General features: G+C 48.4%; 1 protein-coding gene across 3 annotated transcripts in view; it reads right to left on the bottom strand.

Annotated features, from left to right (window-relative positions):
* Window positions 1-17,165, bottom strand: part of LOC123767772 (osteoclast-stimulating factor 1) — a 202,839-nt gene that overhangs the window by 131,568 nt on the left and 54,106 nt on the right. The gene's annotated exons all lie outside the window — the stretch shown is intronic.

The raw sequence follows: 17,165 nt of genomic DNA, 5'->3' as shown, positions 1-17,165 counted from the left end.
TACTCCTTGGCACAAAAATGGTAATCAGTCACCAACCTTTCACTGCGTCTTGCACGCTAATGACAACCAAACACACTACCAACTCCCTACAAGTCGTCAATAAGAACTTCCTTTCCACCTCTGGAAGTTCACTACTCTGATATCTTCAGGTTTTCCTAGAACTGTCTACCAGGGGTCCTCCACAGCTCTCCCGGCTGCTGCACCATGAAGTCTTCATTGAGCAACAATGGTGCTTCACAACTGGTATCACAGAAGCATGTGAAACTCCATTCCACTGCTCCTCTTCTCACAGCTTGAGGTCCTGCTCCTCACTGTATGGCTGCTCTTTCATAGAGCTCAGTACCTTCCATAACCTTGGAGTCTCATCAACTACTCCCTCTCTGTTGGCTTTGAAGTTCTCAGCCACTCCTTCCCCAGACAAACTACAAAATTGTCTAGTCGAGGGCGCTTCCTGGCCGATGCTCGACAGGACGTTCATAAGCTGTCCAACAAAAATATTTCAGGACGGCTTCACAACTCTTCCTACTGTCCAGGACTTGAGACCACAACGTTCCCAACTTGATTCCACAGCTGAAACGCCTGCACACTTCCTCTTGAATGTACATCAACTAGCGGGGTTCTTCTCTAACAGGAGCTCACACGGAGCGTGGCTTCCCCTCACGATATCTGGTGCTCAAGTGGGGGTCAAAGCCCTCGAGAAGCGAGGCTCACACTTCCAGCAAACTCTCCACATCTCGTGTCAAGTCATTCATTTCTATTCTTGATCACTGCCCATACTCAAACTATTTATCAAATCTAACCAATTATTTTACGTATGTATCTCCAAGTCTATATTTCTTTGACCTCTTATTAGAGTCAGGTCATGCCCAATAACTCTTAAGGGTAGACTCGTTTTTTATCTACCTGGGACCATAACACTTGGCATTGTGTGGCGGGGGAGCAGTGTCGTTCCTGGAGTCGGGGGGGTTTCCCAGCTCCCTCCCTCCCTCTCTAACAGCTTATGTAATATAAACCAAGTGCATTAATACAGTACTGTATAAAATGTATAAAATTTCAAAATAAACAATATTTTACTAATTACATATGGTTATCTATGCTCTCAAATGTCTTTATAAAAGAACTATGAATTCAGACATTATGGAAGTTCTGCTCTCTGATGAAGACAAGATGCTTAACCACTGCACTGTGCCAAATGACAAATGCCGTTCGCCCATTACTGTACCAACCGACAGGAGTAGATTGGGTACAAAATGGACTCTTGGGACCTCCAGTGAGAGGCAGCCATCTTGGAAAAAATCCCAGAATGTCCGAGGGCTGCTGGCTGGGTTAGTACTGAGTAACCATGGGCAGCGCACGCGCCTCTGGCTCCCAAACACCTATCCAACATGGTGTTGAAAGATCGCTCTCTGTTGGTGAAATTCAAACCTTATTGCTCGAAAAATATAATTGTCATGACATTGATGAAGCTAGGCGCAATAAGGACCTAACACAAAAGTCGGCTGCAAGTGATACAGCACCTATGAGGACAATACAGCAAGCGTATCCAGTTGTAGCTCAGAGCGCCACCCTTGCCTACCTATGCCATCTCCAATATATATAGATGATACATAGATGAATTGTTTTCTGCGTTCAGTGATGATGCATCCGATACAAGTAACATAGATGAACAGTGTTAGCGGCTTCCATGGTGGTGTTTTCCATGGATATTTTCAAGAATAGCTGAATCTCTTCCAGACTGACTGACACTCTCCGAGAATGACTGAATTTCTTCCAGATTGACTGACATACTTCGAGAATGACTGAATCTCTTCCAGTCAGGGACCTTACAAAGCAATCTTTTCAAGACTACCTTACAAACTGATCTTTTCCTATAATCTTTTCAAGAATGCCTTATGCTTTACAAGCTTAGCTACATACCACCTACAAGTACTAAAGCCAAAGTTGTACATGAGTGCATTATTTGTAAGCACACAGAACAAAAAAACAGGAAGCGAAAATCTACCTGTACCTGGTGCAATGAGAGAGAAGTCGCGCTGTATACTATAGACTACTTCTTTGATTATCACTCACTTTCAAAGTACCGAGTGTGTAATACAGTGTGTTACTGTTTAACCCTTAAATGGCGCATAGCTATATACCATTTGACACCCACAGGCGCATACCAAAAAAAATATATATTTTTTCTTCCTAACCTGTTAATTTGTGTTCACTGATCACGGGAAAAATAATAAAAAAATCGTAAGTGGCATATATTGCCCACTATAGGGTGAGGAATTCTGGCAAAAATCAGGCGCTGACTCAGCATGTGTCCCAGGCAGTCTGTTGATCGCCAGCTGTCAGGCTGGAGTTTCCACAAAGAGATAATTACCTAATTATTTCAATGTCTCCGATTGATTTTTCGTACTTTTTTTGCTGTAATATTATTGAATAGTGTGTAGTGTGATATATTTATATAATAAAATGAGTGAATCATCGCTGTACTCAAAAATATGGTGTGCATATTGTTGATTCAATTATGTTCATCAAACAGTGAACAAATACTTTGTCGGTTATTACACTATATACACAGGTTATATATAAGTATCTGCATGTTTTGTTCACCATAATGAACCACTAAGTTGGTATGCTGAGTGGCAGTGGCAGTGGCAGGCAGTGACTGGCTGCCACTGGCTGCCACTCCCTCCCTCACCTCGCCTCACCTGACTTGCCACCATTCTCCACCCACCATACTGTTTTTGCTTTTATATACAGACGTTATATATAAGTATTTACATGTTTTGTTCACCATAACTGTACATCTAAGCTTGTATAGTGAGTAAAGGCACAAAGACGTAGCTACTCTCACAGTCAGCTGGTGGCGGCCGCCCTCAAGGCCAGACGCACTAATATTTCTCCTACAACAATACTGTTTGTGGTGTTATTACGCTATATACACACATTATATATAAATATCTACCTGTTTTATTCACCATACTTGTACAAGTAAACTGGTATGGTGCCCAAAGACCATCGTGGTCATCAGTAAACAACATGGTAAGTCCTGCAGACGACACTCCTCCCTCACCAAAATGGCGGCTCCCAACCTCCTACTCTCGCTGTTATCTCACACTATACACACGTTATATATAAGTATCTACACTTGTGTTCACCATAGCGAACCACTAAGCTGGTATGGTGAGTGCAGTCAATAAAAGGTGGCCACACACACTCAAAAGACAACGCCACCATCCTCCCTCCCACAGCATTACTCCTCTCTCCATGGCGCACAGCGCCAAATATCACCACAATCCTGCTATTATCAGAACCCTGGTCAGTTTTATCACAGTCAGGGGACTTCTGTAATAATATCATCGCTACATAATAGCATGAACAAGTATATTATGGCATTTTTAGGCGATGCTGTGGTCATAAGCTGAACAGCAGTGCTGTGAGTTCATGCTGCGTGTGTCAGGCTTGGTAGCCGACTCAATACTGAGGCTCCTAACACCCGGGAGTTTGGCCCACGATTTTTTTTTAAAATGGCGTCTGTTTACAAGAGCCCTGATGAAGGTGTGGTGAACCCCGTGTATCCGCGGGCCGTTTAAATCTTGCGTAGTACTCCAAAGCATCACATGATGCGATGCGCAATTTACTGCAAGTCGGTCAAAGCATCATATGATGCGATGCGCAATTGAAGGGTTAACCACTGAACTGCGCAATGCACCTGCATGTCCTCGACGGGGATGGGGGGGGTGCATAAAGATCCTTTGGGCATTTTTATTTTTCACGTTCCATTCAAAACTGCCGCGCGGTGACGCGGGTATGAAATGGATGTCCCAGTGATCATCCGTCATCTTGAAAAAAAATCCCATCATGCCCCGGGGCCATGGGGAGTCTCAGTTTTAAAGCAGCAACCATGTCTGGCGCATTGTCTACGAGCTCCCGCTCCATGGTCTTGGAAACCAACTCTCTGAGGAGGAAATACGCGACATTTTGTATGATGACGGTGCTATGGACGATGACTTATATTATGCTCCAGAGAAAGACCTTACACAGAGGTCTGATACGAGTGAGGGAGAGACTGAGGTAATTACCCAAGTGTAATTACCTAAGTGTAGTTACAGGATGAGAGCTACGCTCGTGGTGTCCCGTCTTCCCAGCACTCTGTCATATAATGCTTTGAAATTACTGACGGTTTTGGCCTCCACCACCTTCTCACCTAACTTGTTCCAACCATCTATCACTCTGTTTACAATAGAAAATTTTCTTATATTTCTCTGACAGCTTTGTTTTGTTAGTTTAAATCTATGACCTCTTGTTCTTGAAGTTCCGGGTCTCAGGAATTCTTCCCTATCAATTTTATCAATTCCTGTTACTACTGTCTCCACTCGATCATCCGGACTATATGGGAAGGACCCCCAGCCGGATTATCACATTTTTCGGATAATGGTACTTTTTCACCTACGAGTTCAAAAGTGGCAATTTCCAACTACTTTTATACTACAAACAACATAATTTGAATTGCCTTGCCACATATAAATATTAAATATTCAACTAGAAACCTCAACTTACCTTGTTGGTGTTCGTCTTCTTGATTGATGCCACACATCTTGAAGTTAAGAATTCTTAACAATTTACGTAACTTATACTAACACAACACTAAAATTAACACTTAAAATTACTGTACAGTTCATTAAGCAAAGTTAGTTTTGACTGCCAGCTGCTGAAGCCTCACTGGTTAAAGGCATTTGGGTTGCCTGTGAGGCCTCGCTTGTTGAAGGCGCTTGCATGTGCCTCACTTGTTGAAGCGCTTGCGTGCCCTCATTTGTTGAAGGCGCTTGGCTTGCCTGTGACGCCTCACTTGTTGAAGGCGCTTGGCTTGCGCCTCACTTGTTGCAGGCGCTTGGCTTGCCTGTGAAGCCTCACTTGTTGAAGGCATTTGGCTTGCTTGTGATGCCTCACTTGTTGAAGGCGCTTGCTTGCTTGCGCATCACTTGTTGAAGGCGCTTGCTTGCTTGCGCATCACTTGTTAAAGGCGCTTGGCTTGCCTGTGGCGCCTCACTTGTTGAAGGCATTTGGCTGCCTGTGACGCCTCACTGGTTGAACAACACATACCTTGTCTTTAATTGCTAGGACAACCTTCTTCCTCTTAACACCTCCAGAATGATTGATGCTGCTACCAGACATAGTCTTGGCCAAAAATGTTCAAAGTTACTATGAAAATAAAAAAGTTATTTAAAAAAATATTTCACTAATGGAGCAGCACTGTGACGCCGCACTGGTTGAGGTGTATAACAGTAACTTGTCTTTAATTGTTAGGACAACTTTCTTCCTCTTAACACCTGCAGAACGATTGATGCTGCTACCAGACATAATCTTGGCCAAAAATGTTCAAAGTTACTATGAAAATAAAAAAGTTATTTAAAAAAATATTTCACTAATGGCGCAGCACTGTGTGTAACACGAGGGACGGATGCACATGGGTTGACCAGTGTCGGACAGGTCCACTTGGGCTGGGGCAGCTATAGCGCGTTACTAGACCGCCAGGAGGAAAAAAACTCACAATATTTTTGAAGGAAACTTCAGCCTGTGCACATTAATTTTAGGAAACTTATTTATTTGTTATTACATAATTACTAGTACTTATTTCATTTGTTTTTGGCTATGATTAAGTGTTCTAAAATTAATGGTAATTCCTGTACCTAGGTGGTCCCTTCCGACGCACCCCTCCCACCCTCCTGACACCACCCACCCACCCCACTCCTTCCTCCACCATGCGTCTAGAGCCACAGACGGGATTAATACGGTATGGCCGAATATTCATCCGGCCAAACCAGCTTTTATCCGATTCCTGTGGCCATTTTGGCCGGATATTGTGATAACTTTATCCGATTACGATTTTGGCCGTATAAGGGCGTTTTCCGGATGTTTGAATCCCAGATAATCGCGGGGTTACAGTATTTTGTACGTAGTGATCATATCGCCTCTTTTTCTTCTATCTTCTAGTTTTTGCATATGTAATGCCTCTAACCTTTCCTCGTAGCTCTTGTCCTTCAGTTCTGAGAGCCACTTGGTGGCATGTCTTTGCACCTTTTCCAGTTTGTTTATGTGCTTCATAAGATATGGGCACCATACAACCGCTGCATATTCTAGCTTTGGTCTAACAAAAGTCGTGAAAATTTTTTTTAGTATTTTGCATCGTATTTGCATTGTATTTTTATAGTATTTTTTTTAGTATTTTGTATCAACCGATATATGTCACGTGATAGGTTCCTGTTGATTCTTAGGTGCCTGCATTTCAAGAATAATGCAAATGAGGACAGACACGACAGACTGTGGAAGGTACGGAAGGTGTTAAGTGACATGAGAGGCAAGTTCTGAGATTATTTTGTACCTGGAGAGTGTGTGGTAATCGACGAATTGCTTGTACTGTTCAAGGGGCAACTGACATTCAAGCAGTTCATCTCATCAAAGCGCCACTGTTTTGGACTCAAGTTTTTCGTGCTGTGAGACTGGTATCATCATGGACATGATTCTGTATTCTGGTACAGATGTCGACATACCAGCTCAAGATCCACAGGGGTTCTCCAGCAATGTCGTAAAAACCCCTGATGGAACCGTTGCTGAACAAGGGGCATACACTGTTTACCGACAATTATTACACCAGCCCCTTGTTGACCAGATACCTCCTTGCCCACAACACCGGTGTATGTGGCACTGTGAAGGCCCACAGGAAGGAAATGCCAGTGTTTGGCATTGGTATTGCAGTGGGTGACTGCCAGCTGCGCAAGTGTGACAATATGCTCTCAGTGCCGTGGAGGGACAGTCGCGAGGTGAATATGCTGACTACGATTCACACCGGTGCCATGTTGGACAATGGTAAAGTGTACTTTCAAACACACTTCCCCATTTATAAACCAGACTGTGCCCTAGACTACAACGTGAACATGCACCTCGTCGATAAATGTGACATGATGCTCGGTGCAGTGGAGTGCGTGTGCAAGTCTGTGAAGTGGACGAAAAAGTTCTTTTTCCACCTAATAGATGTTGCAGTGCTCAACTGCTTTAATATATACCTGGTAAAATCAGGCAGGAGACCGCCAATACAGACATTCAGTGTTGGTGCCGTGCCACAACTGTTAGTAAAGTATGGAGGGCTCTGTTGCACCGCGCGGGGTGCAAGCAACAATGCTACACGCAGCTCCAGATAGTCTGGGGGGCTAACGAGAATTTTGGTATCCACATGCTTGAGTATATGCCAAGCACAGCATCATGTGAGAAGGGTAAATGTGCCTGTATAGTATGCAGGAACACTACCTGAAGAGAACAAAAGCGAAGCTGCATCAGCACCTAGTGCGTGGAGTGCAAGGTTCTACTATGCCCTGTTGGCTGTTTCGCAGCATATCACACACTCGTAATTACCTTAGTTACAGGATGAGAGCTACGCTCGTGGTGTCCCGTCTTCCCAGCACTCTTTGTCATATAACGCTTTGAAACTACTGACGGTCTTGGCCTCCACCACTTTCTCACTTAACTTGTTCCAACCGTCTACCACTCTATTTGCGAAGGTGAATTTTCTTATATTTCTTCGGCATCTGTGTTTAGCTAGTTTAAATCTATGACCTCTTGTTCTTGAAGTGCCAGGTCTCAGGAAATCTTCCCTGTCAATTTTATCAATTCCTGTTACTATTTTGTATGTAGTGATCATATCACCTCTTTTTCTTCTGTCTTCTAGTTTTGGCATGTTTAATGCTTCTAACCTCTCCTCATAGCTCTTACCCTTCGTGGAGTTCTGAGTGTGTTTATGGTGTGTGTATATAGTGTGTGATACTGTATAGTGTGTAAATAGATTGTAAATATAAATAAATTAGTATGATACATTGGAAATGTATGCAGGATATGTGTACACATGTGTCATGCCCGTAACACAGTGCTTTCGAACATTTCGGATGTTCTACTGCCATAATATAGTGTATATGTTCATTATACATAGGATTGGCACGAAAAACAAATAAAATGTATTTGGAACTGTGCTCAAAAAATAAACAAAAATATATTCATGGCAACTCGTGCATCTTGGGCCGAGTGCCCTACTGGCCTCGGGAGCGTACGCCACGGGCAACCCGGAATTAATGACGTCATGCGCGAACTTACGTACCCCATAGCAGCCAAAGTAAGTACAATTTCGACTTTTTGTTACATATCCATACTCTGGGATGGATTTTTGACACAAAAAAATAAAAATATTTTTTCCAGATAATTTATTACCTGTGCATGGGGGGGGGGGTGGTTGCCGTATTTGGAAGCTGAGCAGCCTAGTGGTTAAATAGTATGTGAAACTGTACATATTGTAATTTTAGTGAACTTTTAACACGTAATATTGCGACAATAAACATTTATTGTAGACATATTACTGACACATGTATCACAGTTCCATAAAACATTATGAACGTTCTTTTGTATACATATTGTAAAAGACACAAATATGCATCATATACAATAAAAAACCAGCGTTGAATGTAATGAAACGCCATTTTCTGGGTGAGTCCCGGAGGCTCCCCGGAGCTATCCCAGGCTGATATGCTAATGTCAGACTTTGGCATCAGTCATGTGTATGGAGTTCTTAGGCCTACCGGGGACCACGGCCAGAACCGGGCCCCCTCAGAGAGGCAAGGGGAGCAATGGCCTATAGAAGCCCCCGTGTAGTTGGAAGCATTCTATGTCTGCCATCGACCGGAACAGGCACCCAGAAAGGTAAGCGCCCCAAAACAAACCCCTATTCTGGTTAAAATTGCTACCTAATACCGAACTAGTGGATAGAACTCCCCAACCGAAAACAAGCAAATTAGTGTGACGTCACACACTGCCGCGCCGCTGTCTGCGCAGCTCCCCCCTCCCCGGGAGGGGGAAGGGGGAGCCCCAGACCCCCCGCGCCGGCTACCCACACCTCAGTTCTTGAGGCTGGATGTCAAAAACGCGAAAAACCGCCGACCGGAGGGAGGGAGGGATGCCGGGGAGCCTCCGGGACTCACCCAGAAAATGGCGTTTCATTACATTCAACGCTGGTTTTCTGGGGGGAGCCCCGTCGGCTCCCCGGAGCTAACTACCCACAGACAGAAAAAGAGGGACTTACCCGGGAGGCGGTCGTCGCTCACCCCTCAACTCGAAGCCGAGACAACTGGCTGCAACCGCCGACCCAAAGCAACACAGGCCCGACGAGGGCCAGGGACATTCACAAGGTAACGAGCAGCCAGGACCCTGTTCGACCGCCAAAATCCCCGCGCCCGAATATCAGACCAATACATATTCCCAAAGACGGCAGCAAGAGCCGCGAACTTACGAACGTCATGGGCACGGGGATAGACCGCAGGCTGGCTAGACCTAATAACCCTGCGGACGACCTGAGAGACCCGAACCCGCGAACAGGGAAGAAGGGAAACCGGATCAACCCACAGCGCGTCCCCGGACACAGAAGCTGTGGCGCGCAAATAACGGTGAAGCGCCGCAACCGGACACAAAACATGATGCACCCCCGGCCTGACCAACCAAGCATCAACCACCCATGGACCCCTCCGGAACGCAGCAGTCTCATTCTTCGCCAGAAAAGAAGGAGACGGCTGCAAACGAACAAAACTATCACTACGACCAAAAGAGCAGAAACCCCTGCGCCGGAGGAGAGCATGAAGCTCCCCTACCCGACCCCCAGAGGCCAAAGCCAACAAGAAAAGTGCCTTGGAAAAACAATCCTGGACCGAAGGGGCCACAACGAAACGAGGAGATGAAAGGAAAGCGAGCACTCTGTCCAAAGACCAGGACGGCTCAGGCGACGCATGAGCAGGCCGGAGGTGAAACAATGCACGAGACAGCTTGCGAAACGGCGCAGACGTAACATCGATACCGAAAGCAAGCTGAAGCGGCTCCGCCAGCGCCGCACGATACGAAGCGACAGTGTTAGGCATAAGATGACGGTCCTGAAACAACCACGAGAGGAAGGACAAGACCACCCGAACAGACAAGGAGCTAACACGACGAAGACGCAAAAAGAAACGGAAGGACCGCCAGGAAACTTCATACTGCCGCCGAGAAGAAGCCCTCAGGTGGGACACCAACAAGGAGGCCACCTGATCACCATAGAGATGATGATAGACTCGAGTCAAAAAAACCATACGCGAAGACTCGAGGAGAAGATCGAACCAGCCACGTGACGTACCGGCCCGATCTGCTGAAAGAGGCGGAGCCGCGGGAAAACCCTCGGGTTCGGACACCGAGCAACCAGCGCCTGAAACCAAGGCTGGGCCGGCCACCAAGGGGCCAGAAGGACAACTCTCCCCCGGTAAGTCTCTAAGCGAGTCAGGACCTGGAGCAACAGCCGAACTGGGGGAAAGAGGTACAGGAACCCCCACCTCGACCAGTCGAGCCGAAAGGCATCGACCCCGACGGCCTCGCAATCGGGGAAGGGCGCCGCATAAACGGGAAGACGCCGCGACCACGCCGACGCGAAGAGGTCCACTTCGGGGCGCCCGAACGTCTGGCAAAGCCAACGGAAGGACTCGTCGCCGACCGTCCACTCCGTGGAGAGGGGAACGAAGCGAGACAGGGCGTCGGCCAAGATGTTGGACACGCCCCGTACGTGAACCGCCAGGAGAGCCAAACCCCGAGAACTCAGCAGACGAGTCACCCGAAGCGACCAACCCCAAAGAGACAAGGACCGCATCGAACCCCCGCGGTTCAGGCAATGAACCACCGGAGAGCAGTCCGAATGGAGCCGAATCGTCGATCCGCGGGCCACCCGAACAAGAACCCGAACCCGGCGAGCTGGGAAAGAACCAAATCCCTGGCTAGCAAGCAAGCTGACTGGCTGGGAGCCCAAACCAGCCAGTCGTCGAGGTAGGCCAACACCCGAACACCTAGGAGACGCAAACGAGCCACCACAACCCGTGTAAGGCGTGTGAACACGCGAGGTGCCAGGTTCAACCCGAACGGGAGACAACGAAAGCGGTAACTCAGACGCCCCACTACAAAACCGAGCCAGTCCCTGAACCGCGGATGAATCGGGACATGCCAATAAGCGTCCCGGAGGTCCAGGGACACCATCCAAGCACCCGGCTCCAAGAGGAGCCGAACCTGAGACAGCGTAGTCATCCGAAAGGAGGGGCAATGAACCCAGGGGTTCAGACGGGACAAGTCCAGAATGAACCGCAGGTCCGCGCAGTCCCGTTTCGGAACCGGAAACAGACGGGAAACCCATCTGAGGGACGACGTCGTTTCGACGACGCCCAAGCGTACCCACTCCAAGACGACTCGACAGAGCGCAGGGGAAGAAGCCTGCCCCGCCAGCCCCGACCCCCCAAAGGGGGGAGGGGCCACCCAACGCCACCGCAGGCCGCGAGACACGACCCGAAAGGCCCACGAATCGTGGGACCAGGCGCGGGCGAACAGCGCAAGCCGCCCCCCCATCGCCCCGTCAAAGGGGCAAACCGCGAAAGGGCCGGCGACCCTTACGAGACCCAGAACCCCGCACAGCGCGAACACCGCGCCGACCAGACGAGGGAGGGTCCGCAGGAGGAGCCAACCCCAAACCTGACACCCGAGGCCTACCACGACGAGAGGAACCCCGAGCCCTGGCACGACCTTTCCGGGAAGACCCACCCCGGGACCCCCGGAAAACCAACAAGTCCGACATCGGACGACAAGCCGCCGACGCAGCCTGAATAAACTGCGCCACGGCCGACTCCCCAAACAGGAGAGGACAAAAAGGGGAAGAACGCCTAAGAGCCAGAGCCCAAGCAGATTCCACGGAGGAACCCAGCACCGCCTGCCGACACGCGAGGCGGGAAGCATAGAACAGGGAAACCGCATCCCGCAAAATCGGCGTGAACAGCTTCAACAAGGCAGCCGACGAACGCGCAGCCGAGGACAAGGTGCCGGACCCCGGGACGGACCCAAGCGTCCCCACATCCTCCACGAGCCAATCCGAAGACAGCTCCAGGAGGGAAAAGAACCGTAAGGCCGAACACAAAAGGCCCCGAGCGCGCAAGTCCTCCGCCACGAGCGCCGCCGAAAGGGAGGGAACCTGCACATGGAGCTGAATAACGCCCACATCGCGGGGAAGGGCAGGGGCAAACAAGCACTCATTCAGGTACTCAAGTTCACCCCCCAGGAAAACCTGAAGCACCGTGGAAGCTTCCCGCCACTCCAGCGTGCGGGAACGACAGAAGGAATGCCAGGAATCCAGACCAAACAAGGGACAGTCTGCTAGCCAGGATGACTCCGGAACCTCGTAACGGAGCCAGAAAGGGAACGAAGTCCCAAACCTGAACGTGGACGGATCCATTTCCGAGGCATAATCCGGGTCACGCAGGAGGTAAGCTGCAAAGGCCGCTCGCACCACACCAGGTTGGATGCGATAAGCCGAAAACCTCCGGAAGGACGGAACCGACGTACCTGGGGGAACACGGAACCGTACCCGGGGAGGGGCCGACACCAAATCCAACTCGTACGCAGAGGGGGGGAAAGAAAACCCCACTCCTTGTAACAATAAGCCCCCGCTCAGTGGGAAGAAAAACCCAGGCGGGGTCCAGCGGGGCCCAAGGCCCCCAAGTCAGCCCCTCCCCAGCCTCGAGGTCCGTCACCACAGGACCCGAGGCCGAGTCCTCTCCCCAAGCCCCGACCCCACAAGACAAGGACGGAGCAGCCGGAAAAGCTGGAGGAAGGGGGGCCCACTGGTCAGACCCTGAAGCTTCGGCCGGGAGACAAGACTCGAATGCCTCTGCCGCCCCCCCGGAAGGGGCAACCCCCGAAGCTGCCCGAGTCTCGAGATCAAGTAACCCCTGCTCCGACCCCGAAACCCTCAGACGCTTCGGGGCCGGAAGCAGGGGCGGGGGACCAGAACGAACAGAAGGGGAAGGACGAGGAGGTGCGGACTGAACCAGGATCGAAACGACCCCCACCCCCAAGTCCGGGTCTCGAAAAGCAAAGCGGGGCAGCCCCGGGGCATCCGGGGAAGCAACCAACCGAGCGCGTTGCAACAGACGAAACCTAGACTGCAACGCACGTGCCGCCTGTACCCGAATAGAATCATCAGAGGATTGGGTAAATTGAGTCACAAGCAAGCAGCAACACTCACAGGACTCAGGGTCGAAAGTATCACCGACCCAACAGGCAGCGTGGCAGAGGCAAAAACAATGAGGGTCACCCTGAGACAAGGGGACCGAGCAACCCTCAAACTCGCACACAGCGAGTGGGGACTCCGGGGTCACATCCATCGGACCCACGCGCCCCCTAGGGGATTCCCAGGGTCCTGAGCGTTTACTTTAAGAGGACTCGCGCTCAGGTAGTCCCAGGCAGGGTGCTGCAAACCGGCGCCCAAAACTACCAAGCAAACTTCTAAAGCTGAACCCCAGGGACGTGTACACTCACGGGGACCTAGCAGGGGGCGCCACCGAGGAGAACAGTGGAAGGGCAAAAACAAACTGAATAAAATGACAGAACCCCCCACCAGGCAAAAAGAAAAGCAAAACCCCGCAAGAGGACAGCGAACCCCAAGGAACAGAGCCGGCCGCGATGTCGGGAATTACAAGCTGAGCAGCACCCTGCGCCCCTACCAGTGCAAACTGCCTCTTACCTGCCGGTAACAAGGGAGAACAGAACACCCAAGAGCCCAACAGGCGGCCGAAAAACCGAAAGGTAAAACGGACCAGCAGAGGCAGACCCCGAGGAGCCTGTGGAAGGTGGCCCCAAGCCCCAAGGGCAGTACTTACAGGGCACCTAGGGAAGGCAGCCCTAGGCGCATGCAGCCCGAGTACTGAAGATAACTCCTGGCTCTCGCACCCACAAAACTAACACCACACTCAAAGCACAGTGCAGTAGCGACACCGGAGCCAGAGCACACGACCATCGCCCATAGCATCAGCCTCAAGAACTGAGGTGTGGGTAGCCGGCGCGGGGGGTCTGGGGCTCCCCCTTCCCCCTCCCGGGGAGGGGGGAGCTGCGCAGACAGCGGCGCGGCAGTGTGTGACGTCACACTAATTTGCTTGTTTTCGGTTGGGGAGTTCTATCCACTAGTTCGGTATTAGGTAGCAATTTTAACCAGAATAGGGGTTTGTTTTGGGGCGCTTACCTTTCTGGGTGCCTGTTCCGGTCGATGGCAGACATAGAATGCTTCCAACTACACGGGGGCTTCTATAGGCCATTGCTCCCCTTGCCTCTCTGAGGGGGCCCGGTTCTGGCCGTGGTCCCCGGTAGGCCTAAGAACTCCATACACATGACTGATGCCAAAGTCTGACATTAGCATATCAGCCTGGGATAGCTCCGGGGAGCCGACGGGGCTCCCCCCAGAAAATATATAAAACCGCATTGGAAATACATAGAACAAATAATTGAAAATTTATTTGTGGCAACTCGCGGTGCTTGAATGGCCTGCGCGACCACCTCTGGAATCTTCACGCACGGGCGACCAGCCAGTGATGACGTCACAGTGCACCTTGTCCACGTCCCCACAGCCAAAGTAAGTGGAATTTGGTATTTTATTTTTTCATAGACATGTTCAGGGAAGGGAATTTATAATTTTACAAACAAAAAATAGTTTTTTGGGAACACTTGATTTCATGCGCACAGGGGAATGTCACAATAAACTCAGCGCATCACAATGGTTAATAAGTATACAAGGGCTAGTAGAACATTACTAAACTTTAAGAAATATTCTTTAGGAAAACTAAGGATTTTTTTTTTTTTGAAGAGGTTGTTGGGGCCGGATGGATGAAACGAATTCTGCACTGGAACAAATCGGCTATGCCCCATACAGTTCATTCAAGTGAGGACACACTGTACTGTACATGCAAGCAACACCACTTGCCAGACTCCAGGTCGAAGGGCTCGAACCCAACAGGCAGCATGATGGAGGCACAACTAGTGATTGTCACCCATTTGAGACAAGGGGACAGAGCAACCTTCAAACTCGCACCAGGTGAGATGGGACCCCGGAGATGCATCGTTTGGTCCACTGAGCCCCAGTGCGGTTTTCTAGGACCCTTGGATGTACTGCTTAAGGGAAGCCCAGGCAATGTACTACTAACTGGCGCCCCAAACTACCGAGCAAACCACTAATTGCCGAACCCCCACGACATGTATGTTTCTATGATTTTTATGAGTTTTCAGTTTCTATGATCGAGCTACGGAGATTTTACAGGAAAAAGATGGTTGGGGTTGACTGCATCTATCTGGACCTAAAGAAGGCTTTCGACAGAGTTCCACATAAGAGATTGTTTTGGAAACTGGATCATTTTGGAAGAGTGACAGGTAGGCTTTTAACACAGATGAAACATTTTCTGACAGAAAAATAAGGGCAGTAATCAGAAGCAACGTTTTGGACTGGACAAATGTCATGAGTGAAGTACCACAGGGTTCAGTTCTTGCACCAATAAAGTTCATTGTATACATAAACAATCTACCAGAAGGAATACAGAATTGTATGAACATGTTTGCTGATGATGCTAAGATAATAGGGTAGATAAGAAACTTTGATGAGTAATGCCCTTTTAAGAAGACCTGGACAAAATAAGTGTATGGAGCACCACTTGGCAAATGGAATCTAACACTTTCGTCCCCTGATGACGTTAGCGAGATCCGTCCGGCCACCAGGAAGTCCAAAATTAAAATATTTGTTAAAAATCTTTGTTTTCCGATCATTATGGGACTAGTTTTAAAATGTGTGCCTTTAGATTGCAAATCATTTGATACCAGAATGAATGACATAGCATGCAAATTGAGGTGAGAAAACTTAACAGAGTATAAACATTTTAGTGTGGATGTGCAGATGGGTGCTTGCTAATGGGTAACGCTTGGCGGACTTTCTAGTTTGCTGTGGGTAACATGCCTGTTTATTTTTTATCATATATACAAATAGCCCTTTAGAAAATTCTATTGCAAACAAATTTATACCAAAATGAACGATGTAACACGAAAATTGACGGGTAACGCTTGGCTGATTTTGTGGTTTGCTGCAGGTGGCACGCTGGGCTTTCTGACCTTATATGCATATATCCCTTTAGATAATTTTATTGCGAACAATTTGGAACCAAAATGAATGATATAACGCAACAATTGACGAGAAAAAACTAAAAATAGTATACACATTTTAGTGCAGGTGTTGTGGGTGTGCGCTTGGCCGATTTTCGGATTTGCTGTGGGTAGCACGACAGGCTTTTTGACCTTATGTGCATATATCCCTTTCGAGAATTCTATTGCGAACAATTTGATCCAAAAAATGAAAGATGTAACACGAACATTGACGTGAGGCAACACATTTTAATAAGGGTGTTGTGGGTATGTGGATGGGTGCTTGCTCATGGGTAATGCTTGACTGATTTTTGGGTTTGCTGCGGTTGGTATGAAGGTTTTTTACCTTATATGCATATACCCCTGTAGGGAATTCTATTGCGAACAATTTGATACCAAAGTGAACAACGTACAACAAAATTTGAGGTGAAAAAGAGTATACACATTTGTGTGCGGGTGTGCCAATGGGTGTGCACTCACGGGTAATGCTTGGCCGAGTTTCGGCTATTCTGCGGGTGGGGGGAGGAGGAGAGGCCACCAGGCTTTTGGACCTTATATGCATATACTGTACCCCTGTAGGAAATTCTATTGCGAACAAATTGATGCCAAAATGAACTACGTAGTACAAGAATTGTGGTGAGAAAACTGAAAAGTGTACAGTGATACCTCGGGTTACAAATGCCCCTATTTACAAACTTTTTGGGTTACGAGCACAATTTTTTCATAAAATCCGAATTGGGTTACGAGCACAATTTTTTCATAAAATCCGAATTGGGTTACGAGCTTTGCCTCAGGAAACGAAGTTTGTTGATACGCATATGGCCGACGTTTACCAGTTTCAGTTTACCAGTGCCTCTCACCTAGTGACAATCGCGGCTGAATTCTTTGTAAAGAACTAAAGTTTTTTGGATTTTTGGGTATTAGAACATAAAAGTTGTTATAATTATATATCTCGCCATGGGTCCCAAGAAAGCCAGTGGCAAGGTTCAAGTCAAGAAAACACATGTGAGAGTGACCATAGAGGAAAACCAAGAGATCATTCATAAACATGAAAATGGTATGAGGGTTGTTCATGTAGAATAGAGGATGTCCCTAACTCATTTATTAAGAAAATGTGTACAGTATGGAAA

This window comes from Procambarus clarkii, chromosome 67 (genome assembly GCF_040958095.1).
Source record: "Procambarus clarkii isolate CNS0578487 chromosome 67, FALCON_Pclarkii_2.0, whole genome shotgun sequence".
Lineage (NCBI taxonomy): Eukaryota > Metazoa > Arthropoda > Malacostraca > Decapoda > Cambaridae > Procambarus > Procambarus clarkii.
The sequence above is the reverse complement of the archived record's forward strand: the minus strand, read 5'-3'. Positions and strand labels throughout refer to the sequence as shown.